Here is a 16,446-nt window from a genome sequence, read left to right as displayed (position 1 = left end):
AGATACTGGGGATTAGGACCTCGACATATCTTTTGTGGGGAAGGGGCACAATTCAATTCATAACACGAGCTGCTGGAGGCTGGGAAAGTCCTCCAACAGAACTGCAACTATAATGCAGTTGCAGATTAGATTAGAGCTAATCTACTTCTAGCCAATTCCTTCATTTTATGAAGGAGAAATTTAAAACCTAGATGAAGTACATGACTTGACACAAATTTAATCAGAGGCAGAAATGTAGAGAACCCAGGTCTCTGGATTCTTAAAAATAATCTTATTGGGCTTAATTTTTAATGTAGTCTGAATAGGACACAAACTTATAAATGTTATAAAAGAACAGTAGGAGGAGTTGGGGATGATCAGGGACAAATTGACTGAGGAAGTGGCATTTAAACCTTGAGTGAGAGTGAAAGGGGATTTGCCATCTTCTACTGAAAATAGGCCTCTATGTATAGACTCAGTGAGCATGGGGACTGGCTTGATATGGGGCTGGAGAAGTAGGCAGTGTCTAAAAGAAACAAGAGATCATTGGAAGGTGTTAAATAGGCCAGGGGAGGGAAGGGTAGCTGGATTTCTGTATTAAAGGATCACCCTGACTGCTGTAGAGAACAAGTACAGAATTACAAGGACCACTTGAAAAGTTACTGACCTCATCTGGGTAGTGATGTCAGAGGTGACAATGGCTTCAGCTGTCGCACAGTGGATGTGGAGAGGAGCGTGGCCACAGATTTGGTGATTGACATGATGAAAGGAAGGAAGAGATGGGAGGTGTCAATAACTCCAAAGTTTCAAGCATGAACAGCTGGCTTGTGTGTCATTTACTGAAACAGTGAGAACTGGAGGAACACCTGGCTGTTATTTATTTATGCTTATTTGTGTTTTCTTTTGTAGTTGGTGGAGGGGGAGAGATTATAAATTCTGTTTTAGACGTTGAAATTGAGGTGCCAATTTGATTTCTGAGTAGAGTTGTTGATACATGGGTTTAGACTTAACGGGAAAGGTCTAGAGTCAAGATGAAACCTAGAAGTTATTAGCACATTTTTCAGGGTCCCACTCCTTTTCAATCAATGCCCTCTCTTTAATGACAGACACCATACAACAGTGAGATTTCAGTTTATGTTGTAAAGTTGCTACTCTTAACAATAAGATTCTGAGTCTGATTTTCAGAGATCTGAAGTCTACAGCTGCAGGAAATAAGATTTTCCTTCAGGACACTTACAGAAACATATACATCTGACAGAGGGCACTTAAACTTCTCATTTGAAGACTTAACCCATCCCTTTCACTCACTAAGGTATACAATGTATCTAACAACAACCAAGCAACATCTCTATACTTGCTATTTCCACAAAACTCCATAGAGGTGTCAGAAACATTATCCCCCAGAGCCTGGCTTTATACAAGCGAAGCATTAGAAGAATCGAATAGTGATATTTTGACTATCTCTTTTGCCAACCCAGTCCATGAATTGGCAGTGTCATTCTGATTATGGGAATCAGAGTCCTTAGTGCCTTTGAGTCCAGTCAGTTTAGAAAACCATTCATAAAAACCCATTTTTATGATTCTGCTTCTTAAGAATCACTCCTCGTTCCAAGTTGCAGTAGTTAGGGTTCTCTAGAGAAACAGAATCAACAGGAAATATTCGTGAATATAAAATTTATAAAAGTGTCTCACGTAACCATGGGCACATAGAGTCCTAAATCTGTAGGGCAGGCTGTGAAACTGACAATTCCAATGAAGGGTCTGGATGAACTCCACAAGAGAGGCTCTGGCCAAAGCAGGAAGAGAACCTGTCTCTTCTGAATGCCCCCTAAAAGGCTTCCAGTGATTAGATTAAGCATCATTCATTAAAGAAGACACTCCCTTTGGCTGATTACAAATGAAATCAGCTGTGCATGTAGCCAACATGATCATGATTTAATTCTATGAAATGTCCTCATAGCAAAAGACAGGCCAGCGCTTGTCCAACCAGACAAACAGGTATCATTACCTGGCCAAGTTGACACATGAATCTGACCATGACACTTGCTAACTGGAACTTTGTTAGTTGAATCACTTCCATTGGTTTAGGCAAATTGAAGTCTCTACCTAAAAAAGAAAATGCATACTTTATTATGCGTTCAGTATTTCTGAGTGCTCTGAACTCCCAATCTTTCCAAGGTCCCTTGATATTGTGTACTTCAGAACTTTGATGATTCTCCGCTCCTTGGGACTATCATTCACATCTGCAGAGCCTGAGTATCAACCTCCTTTTTCTTTGCAGTACTTGATAAATGGTCAACTATAAATTAGGCGAAATACTCTGTTGGGTATGTTTAAAAATCAACCGAAATTTTCTACATAATTTCCAAAAAAATCCATTTTTTATTTGTTTTTTTTCTATTTTTATTGTCATTATAGACTGGTTTATAAGATCTTTAAGAAAAACACTTTTTTTTCTACATAGCATACTCCTGCCTGGCATATATTCTTCAGTGCCAGATATAATGAAGCCACTCAATAAATAGTCGGTAAATTGAATTCTTATCTTTGGAATAAATAAATGACATTCAAGGTGTATAGGGTCTAAAATTATCAGGCTCTCTTTGAAGTGGAAAATTTGTTTCAGAAGTCAACTAAGTAAAAAGCTAAAATTGTTCTCCTGAGATGACTTTTGAAAGGAAATGTGACCCTGAGGGAGATGGCTACAATAGACCCTAACCCTGTTGGATTTAATCACCTCCAAAAGATGGTTCCCTATTGTATACACCAGGAGGCTTGTAATTGGATGCAGGCAACTCAGTCACTTTCAAAAACCAGCTCTCTGAAGGAACTGGAAACTGCAATTTCATAATTCCTGTAGTAAGAGTAGCTGTCACTGTAAAAGAGTGGCAATTGGGGTTAGGTAGGCTCACTTTACCATGCAGATTCCCCAGTAAGTGTTTTTGTTTCTTGGTTTTGTTAAAATAAGATCCAAGCTATAGTTTCATAATTTCCCCATCATTGGCCATGAAATGAAGTTACTACAGCCCTGAACCTGGAATCACTCCACTAGCTGCATAAACATTTGTCCAAGATTCAAACAAAACTGAATGTTTGAGGGTTTGGGTTGTTTTGGGTTTTCTGAACTTCGAGCTTAAATGTTCATGAACATTATTGCACTTCCTGATCTTTTCTGAGAGAGAGAGTGGAAAAACCGACCTCTTTGGTGCCAGGGTTATAAGCGGCACTTCAAGTGTAACAGCATGGAAAGAAGATAGGTCTAGATATGAATATGGTAAAATGGTCAACTCTGAAACTATTTTTTTAATTCTTTCTGAAGGTTTTTTCTTAAATTGTATTCTCCTCATACCCCTTAATTAAAACTCAGTGTCAAAATTGGAGTGCTGTATTCCTAAAAACCATACACCTCATGGACATTTTAAAAGCCTGCAATTTTAGTTCAGGATTGAAACAAAATAGCCTTTATGTAGCATATCATAATGCTAATTACTTTATTAAACAAATATGGTGATATCCTCAATGTCATCTTGGAAAAGGAACTGAATAGAAGAGAAAGAAATGCCCAGATTTAATCCCTTGGGCTTAGAAGTTTCATTGAATTTTACAGATCCTTAAGAACAAAGTAGAATTGTATGAGGAAAAGAAGTTGTGCAAGAAACAGAGGAAGTAGGAGAATTGAGACTTCATGGTGGAGCTGTTTGGGTGGTGAAGACAAAGGAGCCATGTATTAGACATACAATCGAGGACTGTCATTCCTATGAACTGTACTGCAGTCTATTCTTGGTTTGGGTGGATGCCAGCTCAGAGACCAACACTGTAAGAGCTTAAGAGACCATATTGATGGTCCATGTCCAGCAGGAGTTTCAAGGAAGACTGACCCACCAAAATCAAGAGTGAAAAGAGCATTCTTCATCACTGTGATGGACAAGCTGTGCACACAGAAATCCACCCAATGACTCAGTACACAGTCAAATGCACCGGAGGTTCTTTGCATTGAACTTTTGCATAATAAGGCAACATCACATTGGCCAAGTTAGTCTCCTCATAGGAAACATAAAGAGGGTCACTTAAGAGCAAGTCAAATTCTGAATGTTGTTCTCCACAAGCCCTGCTAAACAGTTGGACAATCTTGTTAAGTATTGGGACCTAGGCCTCCACATTTCTCTGCATTAAAACCCTACAACCAAACATAACCTGGACATTGACTTCCTAGAAATTCTGAAGTGCTCAACTAAAGTAAGGACAATGCATCAGATTTGGATTATTAATCCCGATCCCTCAAATATTTGGAGATAAAAACTATTTTTATATGTCTTTGTAAATATTACTATGAGCAGTTATAACTTACTCTTTGGAGGAGGATATGTTCAAACAAGATTAACCAAAGGGCAATCAACAGGTGTGGAGAGTTCTGGAGTCATGACAAAATGGAAATTGATAGTTGCAGACAAAATAGAGGACTGTAGAAAATCAAGAAAGTTGAGCATAATGTGATAGCATTGGTAGAGGAGTAGGAAGGGAGCCTTAATCTTAAGCTGTTAATCAGCTAGAATTAGTAATAGGATGGTCACAGATAAAATGAACTATATGAGCTTTAAATTGATTTTTTAAAAGCTATTCATTGATCAAAGCATATATCCTGTATATATCCTAATAAAAGCAGTGGCGGCAGGTTGTTTTGTTTTCAGTCCATTTAAATTTTTTTGAAATGCTTTTTATGTAAAATATAACATTTATACAGAAAATAGAAAGAAAAAACAATAACTTTCAAAGCACACTTCAACAAGTAAATATAGATCAGATTTCAGAGTTTGTCATGGGCTACCATTCCACCACCTCAGATTTTTCATTCTAGCTGCTCCAAAACACTGGAAGCTAGAAGCAATAGCACTATAGTGATTCATCAATCACACTCATTTGTTAAATTCTATTTTCTCTGTCATACCTATCCCTTCTCCTCTCACCCTTCTCCCAATCTATAGGGATCTGAGCAATAGAGCAAATTAACAAATGGTCCTTTGAGAAGAGCAATAAAATGAACAAACTCATTTTAAATGCAAATAGATAAAAACAGAAATAAGAGAAGGGGCATTACTACTGACCCTATAGAAATAAAAAAGGATCATATGGGGATACAATGAACATCTGTATGCCAATGAACTAGACAATTTAGATGAAATGGAGGAATTCCTGGAAACACATGAACAACCTACACTGGCTCTAGAAGAAAGAGAAGATTTCAACAGACCAATTACAAGTAAAGAAATTGAATCAGTCATCAAAACATCCCAACAAAGAAAAGCCCAGGACCAGAGAACTTCAGAGAGGAATTCTACCAATCATTACAAACAGAATTCCTGCCAATCCTGCTTAAGTTCTTCCAAAAAAAATGAAGAGGAGGGAACATTACCTAACTCATTCTATGAGGCCAACATTGCCCTAATACAGAAGTCAAAGAAAGATACTACAAAAAAATTACAGACCAATTTCTCTAATGAATACATATGCAAAAATATTCAACAAAAATATGTGCAAATTGAATCCAATAGCATGTTAAAATATTTATACACCATGATAAAGTGGATTTTATCCAGGTATGCAAGGATGGTGTCATGGTCAGGTTAATGTGTCAACTTGGCAAAGTGGTGGTAACTGTTTGTCTGGTTGGGCAAGTGCCGGCCTGTCTGTTGCGATGAGGACATTTCATAGAATTAAATCATGATCACATCAGTTGTATGCACAGCTGATTTCATTTGTAATCAGCCAAGGGGAGAGTCTTCTGCAATGAGTGATGCTTAATCTAATCACTGGGAGCCTTTTAAGGAGGATTCAGAAGAGACAAGCTGTCTTCCTGCTCTAGCCAGCGAGCCTCTCCTGTGGAGTTTGTCCAGACCCTCCATCAGAATCGTCAGCTTCACAGCCTGCCCTGCAGATTTTGGACTCTGCATTACTTGAGACAATTTTATAAATTTTACATTTGCAAGTGTTCCTGTTGATTCTGTTTCTCTGGAGAACCCTAACTAATACAACTTGGTACCAGGAGTGGTTCTTAAGAAACAGAATGTGAAAAATGTGTTTTTATTAATGATTTTCTACTCTGACTGCACTCAAAGGCACTAAGGACTCTGATTCCCATAATCAGAATGACACTGCTGATCCATGGAGTAGGCTGGCAAAAGAGATGTCCAAAATATCACCATTCGATTCTCCTAATGTTTCACTTGTATGAAGCCAGGCTCTGGGGGATAATGTTTTTAACACCTTTATGGAGTTTTGTGAAAATGAGAGGTATAGAGATGCTGGCAGGTTGTTGTTAGATACACTGGATACATTAAGGAGTAAAGGGGATGGGCTTAAGCCTTCAAACAAGAAGCTTAAGTGCCATCTGACAGATGTAGAAGTTTCTATGAGCATCCAGAAGGAAAATCTTATTTCCTGCAGCTGTAGACTTCAGATCTCTGAAAATTAGACTCAGAATCTTATTGTTAGAGTAGGAACTTTACAACATAAATTGAAATCTCACTGTTGCATGGTGTCTGTCATTAAAGAGAGGGCATTGATTGAAAAGGAGTGGGACCCTGAAAAATGGGATGATGACATATCAATTGAGAATGATGTCAGTGAAGAGATTGAAACCCTAGGTCATGCTGAGTCTTCTCTAGATAACCCTGTAATAGTCTGCCCTGAGGTCATAGCCGCCCCACCTCCAGACCACCTTGAGGAGTTGGCAACTCAACCTCCACCTGAAGGGATTAGCCTTAGAGTGATTAATCCTGTTTCACCAGATGAAACCGCAAATGAATGCACTGAAGCAAATGGCTTGGAAGATATTTCTAATTCTTTTCATGACCCACCCCCACCACCTCTCATTTCTTCTAGACCTATAACTAGACTAAAGTCCCAACAGGCCCCTAAAGGTGAGGTACAAACTACTACATGAGGAGGTACATTATACTCCAAAAGACCTGTGTGAGTTTCCCAATTTATATAGACAGAAATCAGGGGAATATGTGCGGCAATGGATTTTAAGGGTGTGGAATAATGGTGGGAGGAATATAAGGCTGGATCAGGCTGAATTTATTGATATGGGCCCACTAAGCAGAGATTCTGCATTCAATGTTATAGCTCAATGGGTTAGAAAAGTATTAACAGTTTGTTTGGATGGTTGGTTGAAACATGGATCAAAGGTGGCTGACACTACCTAGGTTGATATGCCAGAACTGCCCTGGTATAATGTAGATGAAGGGATCCAGAGACTTAGAGAAACTGGAATGTTTGAGTGGATTTATCAAGCAAAGCCTGCTTTTACACCCCAGGAATGTCCAGAGGATGCACCTTTTACCAGAACAGTGTGAAATAAATTTGTCAGACTAGCGCCATCATCCCTGAAGAGCTCTGTAGTTGCATTTCTCTGTAGGTCAGATATTACTGTGGGAACTGCTGTCACTGAAACACAATGGGGATGACCAGATCCCAAGCTGGCAGAAGCCAGGTGGCAGCACTTAATCGCCAAAGACAGGGTGGACATGGCTATTATAATAGACAGCAAACTCAAAGTAGGAGTCAAAATTATGACTCACAGCGATTTGTGGCATTGGCTAGTAAATCATGGGGTACCTAGAAATACAATAGAAGGGCAGTCTACTAAATTTTTGTTTGAGCTGTATGAACAAAAGAGTTCTAGGTCAAATGAACAGAAATCTAACTTGAATTACAAAAACACAGAGTCACAGCCCCTTAATCAATTTCCAGACTTGAGAGTTTTCAGACCCAGAGCCCCTTGAATGAAGGGGAGGCCAGGTCCCTTTGAGAGAGAACCCTGTTGCACTGCCACAAATCTATACTGTTAATCTTCCTCCAAGCCTTCCCCAAGGAGACCAACAGCCTTTTGCCAGGGTAACTGTGCATTGGGGAAAAGGAAATGATCAGATATTTCGGGGATTATTAGACACTGGTTCAGAAGTGACATTGATTCCAAGGGACCCAAAACGTCACTCTAGTCCAACAGTCAGAGTGGGGGTTTACAGAGGCCAGGTGATCAGAGGAGTTTTAGCTCAGGTCCGTCACACAGTGGATTCAGTGGGCCCCTGGACACATTCTGTAGTCATTTCACCAGTTTCAGAATGTATAATTGGAATAGACATACTGAGCAACTGGCAGAATCCCCGCATTGGCTCTCTAGCTCATGCAGTGAGGGCTACTATGGTGGGAAAGGCCAAGTGGAAGCCACGAGAATTGCCTCTACCTAGGAAAATAGAAGCAATACCAGATTCCTGGAGGGACTGCAGAGATTACTGCCACTCTTAAGGACTTGAAGGATGCAGGGGTGGTGATTCCCAATGCATTCCTATTCAACTCTCCTATTTGGCCTGTGCAGAAAACAGAAGGGTCTTGGAGGATGACAGTGGATTATTGTAAGCTCAACCAAGTGGTAACTCCAATTGCAGCTGATGTTCCAGATGTGGTATCATTTCTTGAGCAAATCAATACATCCCCTGGTACCTGGTATGCAGCTATTGATCTGACAAATGCTTTTTTCTCAATAGCTGTTTGTAAGGACCACCAGAAACAGTTTGCTTTCAGCTGGCAAGGTCAGCAGTATACTTTCACTGTCTTACCTCAGGGGTATATCAACTCTCCAGCCCTGTGTGATAATCCTGTCTGCAGGGACCTTGATCGTTTCTCCCTTCCACAAGACATCACACTGGTCCATCATATTGATGATATCATGTTGATTGGACCCAGTGAGCAAGAAGTATCAACTATTCTAGACTTACTGGTAAGGCCTTTGCATGTCAGAGGATGGGAGACAAATCCAACAAAAATACAGGGGCCTTCTACCTCAGTGAAATTTCTACGTGTCTAGTGGTGCGGGGCATGTCGAGATATCCCTTCTAAGGTTACGGATAAGTTAGAAGGATAAGTTGCTGCATCTGGCCCCTCCTACAATCAAAAAGGAGACACAATGCCTAGTTGGTCTCTTTGGATTTTGGCAACAACATATTCCTCATTTGGGTGTGCTACTCCAGCCCATTTATCGAGTGACCAGAAAAGCTGCTAATTTTGAGTGGGGACCTGAACAAGAAGAGGCTCTGCGACAGGCCCAGGATGATTTACAATCTGCTTTGCTGCTTGCCGTATGATCCAGCAGATCCAATGGTGCTGGAAGTGTCAGTGTTGAATAGAGATGCTGTTTGGAGCCTTTGGCAGGCCCCTATAGGAGAATCACAATGCAGACCCTTAGGATTTTGGAGCAAAGCCTTACCATCTGCTGTAGACAACTACTCTCCTTTTGAGAAGCAGCTTTTGGCCTGCTACTGGGCCTTAGTAGAGACCGAACCTTGGGCCACCAAGTTACCATGAGACCTGAGTTGCCTATCATGAGCCTGGTGTTGTCTGACCCACCAAGCCATAAAATTGGGCATGTGCAGCAGCACTCCATCATAAAAATGGAAATGGTAAATAAGAGATAGGGCCAGCGCAGGTCCTGAAGGCATAAGTAAGTTACCTGAGGCAATGGCCCAAATGCCCATGGTCTCCACTCCTGCCACATTACCTTCTCTTTCCCAGACCAGAACTATGACCTCTTTGGGAGTTCCTTACAGTGAATTGACTGAGGAAGAGAAAACTCGGGCCTGGTTTACAGAAGGTTCAGCACAATATGCAGGTACTACCCAAAAGTAGACAGCTGAGGCACTACAGCCCCTTTTTGGGTGTCCTTGAAGGACAGTGGTAAGGGGAAATCCTCCCAGTGGGCAGAACTTTGAGCAGTGCTCCGTGGGAGGTGTTTCCCATCTTCATCTCCAGAGGTCACTGGCTTGTGGGCTCTCTGCTTCTTGTGGCTATGTCGTTCTGCTCTGCTTTCTCCGAATCTCCTCATTCTCCAAAATGTGTCCTCTTTTATAGGACTCCAGAAACTTATCAAGACCCACCCACATGGGTGGAGATATGTCATCACCCAATCCAGTTTAACAACCCCTCTTGACTAAATCACATCATCCAGGGAGATGATCTGATTACAGTTTCAAACATACAGTATTGAATAGGGATTATTCTACCTTTATGAAATGGGATTTTGATTAAAACATGGCTTTTCTAGGGGGCATACCTCCTTTCAAACCAGCACATACATATTAATAGAATCAAATCAAAATGAAGAAAAAACATAGTACTGTACTACACAGCGAACCCTAATGTAGAAGATAACTATAAATTATAGTATAACTTTATGAAAGTTCTTTTATCAACTGCAACAAATGTGCCACACTAATGCAACGTGTTAACAATAGAGTACTGTATAGAAACTCTGTATTTTATGCATGGTATTTCTATAAACCTACAAGTTCTCTAATTTTATTTTTTTAACTACATAGAAATGCAAATAATTAATTACTCTAAAGCTAGTATAATAGTTACTATTGGGAAGTAAGGAGAATGACACTTGAGACTGGGCATGCAGAAGGGCTTTGGGTGGCTGGAAAAGTTCTAGTTCTTGACCTGGGTGGTGCTTATTTACCTTACAGTAGATTATCATGCTAGAGAGTTGTGTGTTTTTACAGTTTTACAATAAGAGAAACAAAATACAAAAAAAGGCTGAACATTCTAAGTTTATTGACAGCACTGAAATTTCTGATGATGCTTGTCAACCTCAACCATAAATTACTTTATAGTTTTTTATGCCTACCATTTGTTAAAATCTAAGCAGGTGACAGTGTGCACACTAGTCAATCAACAGACATGTAAATGTCCACTACACAACCAGCACTATGCAAATTACAGTTATTTGTATGCTAGCCATCTAATAACTTTATCCCTCACTAGAATATAAGATCCGAAGAGTAGGGCCTAATGCTATCTTGTCCACACTGAATCCCTACTGTTGGGCACTGTGCCTGGCATTTATTATTAGATACACAATAAATGTTCATTGAATAAATGATAAATAAGTAAATAAATAATTGTCTTATTTCTAGCATAGTTTTCAGTTGCCCCTGTCAAGAGCAGTGCTGCTCAGCAGAACTTTTGGCAGCGATGGAAATGATCTGTGTCTGCAGTGTCCGAAGGAGACCACTAGCCTTGTACAGCGGTTGGGCACTTAAATGTTGGCTACTGCAAGTAGTGCACTACTCTGTTCTCATCTTATTCTGTGTAGCCTCAGTTGGTTTTTATTAAAAATTCAGTTAAGAATTTCTTGGAGTTTAAAGCAGAGAACAGGAAATCCTCACTTATGTTTTGCCATTAGTGTCTTCACCACCTCCACTAAAAAAACTCAGAAAAATATGCAACCAAAAGAAATCCAGAAAGATAATCACTAGGATGTTTGCATGGGAATTTCACTCTATCCAGTTCTAATTAAAGAAAAGGTAGAAGAGAGTTTAGCCATTTTTAGCTATATAGAGAACCTAATAGCCTTTGAGGTACACAATATTAAAAGGTAGGATTCTGAAACAAATATTTAAAATACAAATTAACCCATAGAAATAATATGTTCACAAACAATGTTAGATAAGCAAAGAAAATACCAGCCCAAGCAGTGCTAGATGGCCAACTGGACTCTCCCATTATAGAACATTCAATTATTCAATATACATTTACTAAATGTTAATTATGTACTAAGCACTGTTTAAAACACTGGATATACAGCAAAGAACAAACTGGTAAAAAATCCCTAGAGCTGAGTATTATGGATGGAACTGTGTCTTCGGCAAAGATGTATTCAAGTGCTAACCCCTGATCTAATGAATATGATCCTATTCGAAAACTGGGTCTTTGAAGATGTGATCAGTTCAAACTGGGTTAAGGTTAGAGTGTGTCATAATCCAGTATCACTGGTATCCTTTTAAGAGGAGGAAATTTGGACACAGACAGATGCAGGGGAGAATGCCATGAGAAAATGCCAAGGATTGCTGGCAAACCATTGCCAGAAGCTAGAGGAGACACAGAACAGATTCTTTCCTACTGACCTTGAAGGAAGCATGGCTCTGCCAATACCTTTTTCGGACTTCTGGCCTCCAAAACTGAGAAAAAAAATTCCTGTTGTTTCGACAAGTACCCCCAACCCCTCAGTTCATGGTACTTTGTTATGATAACCTGGGAAACTAAGACACTGAGTAAGCAAGTATAGAAGTAATAGATGAAATCAGACAAGTAGAGACAGCACCGGATCAAGGAGAGATTTGAAGACCACTAAAGGATCTTGAATGTAATCCTAAGTATAACGGGAAACTTTCAAAGGTTTTGCATAGACCAGTTAAACGATATGACCTGTGTTTTCAAAGATCCAGTCTGGATGCTGTATTAAAAAGAGACTGCTGGAGGAGGGACATGGATGGAACAAAACAAACAAAATTCCTTCCCTCAGTGAGTGTTCTAGTCTGCTAGCTGCTGGAATGCAATATACCAGAAACAGAATAGCTTTTAACAAAGGGAATTTAATAAGTTGCTAGTTTACAGTTCTAAGGCTGAGAAAATGTCCCAATTAAACAAGTCTATAGTCCAATCTAAGGCATCCGGGAATGATACCTTGGTTCAAGAAGGCCAATGAAGTTCAGTGTTTCTCTCTCATGTGAGAAGGCACATGGTGAACACAATCAGGGCTTCTCTCTCAGTTGGAAGGGCACATGGTGAACACTGCATCATCTGCTAGCTTTCTCTTCTGGCTTCTTGTTTCATGAAGGTCCCCGAGAGGTGTTTCCTTCTTCATTTCCAAAGGTCACTGGCTCGTGGGCTCTCTGTTTCGTGGTGCTGCAGCATTCTCTGCTCTCTCCGAATCTCCCTTTCTCCAAAATGTTTCATCTTTTATAGGACTTCAGAAACTAATCAAGACCCACACAAATAGGTGGAGACATGTCATCTAATCCAGCTTAACAACCATTCATGACTAAATCACATCATCCAGGGAGATGATCTGATTACAGTTTCAAACATACACTTTTGAATAGGGATTATTCTACCTTTATGAAATGGGATTTTAATTAAAACATGGTTTTCAAGGGGACATACATTCTAATTATGAGAAGCAAGTACTACTGAATCTACAAAGTAAACTACAAAGTATTTTTCTTAATTCAAGTATTAATTAAATAGCATATACAACCTATTAAGAGCTGGTCCAATGGATACTTGTAACAATAACAACTAACAGTAGATAAGCAGGTACTTCTAGTGAATGTATGTCAGGTATATTCTGAATTGGGTAAGCTGAGATACAGCAGAGGCTGGCTAACTAGTTCTGTAAGCTTACATTTCTAAGGAGGGGGTGTCTCCACAATCTTCCCCAGCCAATTCATAATGTTTCACAAAAAGGTCTTGACTAATACATGATTTTATTACCAAAAGGATGCCAATTTAAAACAAGGCTATAAAAATTGATCATTTCTACTCTGTGATTCACATGTCACCCAGGAACCTCTGGGTTTCCCAGAAACGTTAATAACCAACAAAAATTTCACAGCAGTTATGTTAAAACAACAACAGTAGCAACTTACATAGAGGCAGGATTTGGGGTGGATAAGAGCACAGACTCTGAGCAGGAGTGCCTGGGTTTGAATCTTATATCTGCCACTTACTAGAGTGTGACCTGGAGCAAGTGATTTGGTCTTTTCCTAGAACTGTTAGGAGGATTAAATTTGCTAAGATATGAAACGTGCTTGAAAAAAAGCCTGGCACCTAGGAAATGTCCAGTAAGTGCTGCTTTACAAGTATAATAGTTGATGATATTTTATCAAGCACTTACTATGTCCCAGGAATTATTTTGAGTGTTTATCTATCAATCCTTACTTACAACAATCTTTTGAGTTGTTATCTCCAACTGTCATTTCCATTTTGCTGGAGAAGAAATAAGGAGAGAGCTTAAGTAGCATGTCCACAGTAAGTGATAGACCTGAGATTCAGACCCAGGCACTCTGGCTCCATAGCCCAAGCTCTTAATCTATGCTATTCTCCTTCTCACATACTAGAATTTATGACACCCATACTCTATCATATTATAAAACGTATCATAATACTTTCTGTCCGTTCTCTTGATTCAGCCAAAAAAAATCCTTCATACATTTCTGTCATGTTGAAATTGACTATGTGCCAGACCCTGTTCTTGACACTGGAGATAGAAGAGTAAAGAAAACAACAACCCTGGCCCTAAGGACAGGGGTAAGATGGACAATAAGCATGTGAACTAAATACAATAAGCTTAGAGAGTGATAAGCACAGCGAAGCAAATGAAGTGTTAAATGGTATAGGAAATGTCTGGAAGTGGGGCTCCTTCAGCTCGTTAAGGAAGCTCTCAGAAACCATAACATTTGGGTTGAACCCCATGATGATGAGTGGTATATACCCATGCAAGTAACAAGAGTCAGATGTTCTTGACAGAAGAAAGAGCAGGGCAAAGGCCTTGAGCAGAAACTCTGGTGTTTGGAGAGACAGGAAGAAGACCAAGATGGCCACAGAGTAATGGAAGAGGGAAGTCTTCAAGGAAGCCACGTGCCAGGCATGTAGGACATTGCATGAATTATCTGTGGTCACGATACTATGTAACAAGCACACGATTCAGAGGCATACAGCAACAGATGTTTATGGCTCCTACTTCTGGGCTTAGCTGGAAGTCAGCTAGGCAGCTCTGCTGAATTTGAATGGACTTGCTCTAATGTCTGAGGGTTGAAAGGAGGTCTGCTGATCAAGGACAGCCTTAGCTGCACTGACTGAGAGAATACGGTTCTGCTCAATGTGGCTTTTTCTCCAGTAGGTTAGTAGGAGAATGTTCTCTTGGTGATGGCAGAGGCTCAAGAGGGAATCTCCAGTGTGCAAGTCCATGTCAGGCTTCTGCTTACATGATATATAATACATTTCTTTAAAACAAGCACATGCTTGAGGCCAGAGTCAAGGATTGGGCAGGTCACCCTTCCCACAATGAAAAGCACTGTAAAATTACATGGAATGAATGTACGCAACAATTAAGAATTGAAGCCATCAGGACAAGCTTCCACAGATATGTAGGGCCTCACCCTTTGGGATCAATAATGCCATCCTGACCAAAAGGGGGAAAAGAAGTGTAACAAATAAGGTATCAGTGTCTGAGAGAGTTCAAATAGAGTCAAGAGGCTACTCTGGTGGTCCCTTTTACTCATGCTTGTTAGACATTGCTACCTATCATAACTTGCCAAATCCCAACCAAAACCATTTCTGCCAATCCTGAAGAACACCGAGGGCATTATATAAGATTCTACAAAGGCTCCATGCACTAGGAGTAACTTTCCAGAAACCTACAATCTCCACATGGGTCCCTGGAACAGATAAGCCTTGAAATGCAGAGGGACCAGCCTTTCCAGAACATCAACTAGTTCCATCCCCCTATCCCATTTTTATCAACAGCCCCTTCCAACATGAAAAAATTAGAATTGGCATAGCCCAAATACCTCTAAAGAGTGAAAGAAAGATCAAAGGTGATGGTGGAGTTACACAGAGAAGGTAGGGTTTAACAAATGAGTATATCGCTGAATCATTATATTGATATCTCTTTTAGTCTCCAGTACCTTAGAGTAGCTAGAAGTAAAAACCTAAAATGGTGGAATTGTAACTCATACCAAACTCTGAAATCTGTTCTACAACTAATTGTTGCGATATACTTTGAAATTTATTGCTTTTCGTATATATGTTATTTTTCATAAAAGAGAAAAAAAGAGGAGTATAAGAGAAAGACAGGATTTAACAAATGAGTATGACTGCTGAATCATTACATTGCTATTTCTTTTGGCCTCCAGTGCTTGGAGTAGCTAGAAGAAAAAATGAAAAATCATGAAATTGTAGCCCATACCAAACTTTAAAATCTGTTCTATAACTACTTGTTAAAATGTACTTGGAAATTGACTATTTTTTGTATATATGTTATATTTCACAATTAAAAAAAACATTAAAAAAGGAAGAATAAGAAAAAAACTTAAAAGAAAGAAAGAAATGTAGAGCCTCAACAAATTAATGAATATAAGAAATAATTATTTTCTAAATAGGGTGGCAATGTATTACAAATGTTATGGAGTTCAGAAGAGGATCTGGTTGTGATACTCAGAGAAAGCTGCAAAGAGAATGGCCTTGAAAGATATTTTAGACTTAGATGGATGGAGGTACAAGATGAGGGACTTTTAAGATGAAGGAATATCATGAATAAAGTTATGATGGCCGGAAACAGCACTGCGCATATACGGAATGAAAAGATTAGCATGTATAGCAATATTAAGACACTTCCATCCGGGCAGGCCACGGTGGCTCAGTAGGTAAGAGTGCTTGCCTGCCATGCCCGAGGACTGGGGTTCGATTCCCAGTGCCTGCCCATGTAAAAAAAAAAACACAAAGAAAAAAAGACACTTCCATCCACTCCAATCTCTACTCTATTACGAACAGAAGAAAATGAAGTAGTACAAATTAATCACATGTTCATTCTACATGTGTAGAAACCACTGCATTTACAAATGTTTT

General features: G+C 39.6%; 1 protein-coding gene across 1 annotated transcript in view; it reads right to left on the bottom strand.

Moving 5' to 3' along the window:
• Window positions 1-477: 477 nt before the first annotated feature.
• PARPBP (PARP1 binding protein) overlaps window positions 478-16,446 on the bottom strand; it is a 127,723-nt gene continuing 111,754 nt past the window's right edge. Inside the window, exons 14-15 of the transcript XR_013155963.1 lie at window positions 1,988-2,085; window positions 478-686 (exon numbers count right to left, since the gene is read on the bottom strand). The gene's annotated coding sequence lies outside the window, so the exon portion shown is untranslated. The remainder of the gene's footprint in view (window positions 687-1,987; window positions 2,086-16,446) is intronic.

Source organism: Tamandua tetradactyla, chromosome 7 (assembly GCF_023851605.1).
Source record: "Tamandua tetradactyla isolate mTamTet1 chromosome 7, mTamTet1.pri, whole genome shotgun sequence".
NCBI lineage: Eukaryota > Metazoa > Chordata > Mammalia > Pilosa > Myrmecophagidae > Tamandua > Tamandua tetradactyla.
The sequence above is the reverse complement of the archived record's forward strand: the minus strand, read 5'-3'. Positions and strand labels throughout refer to the sequence as shown.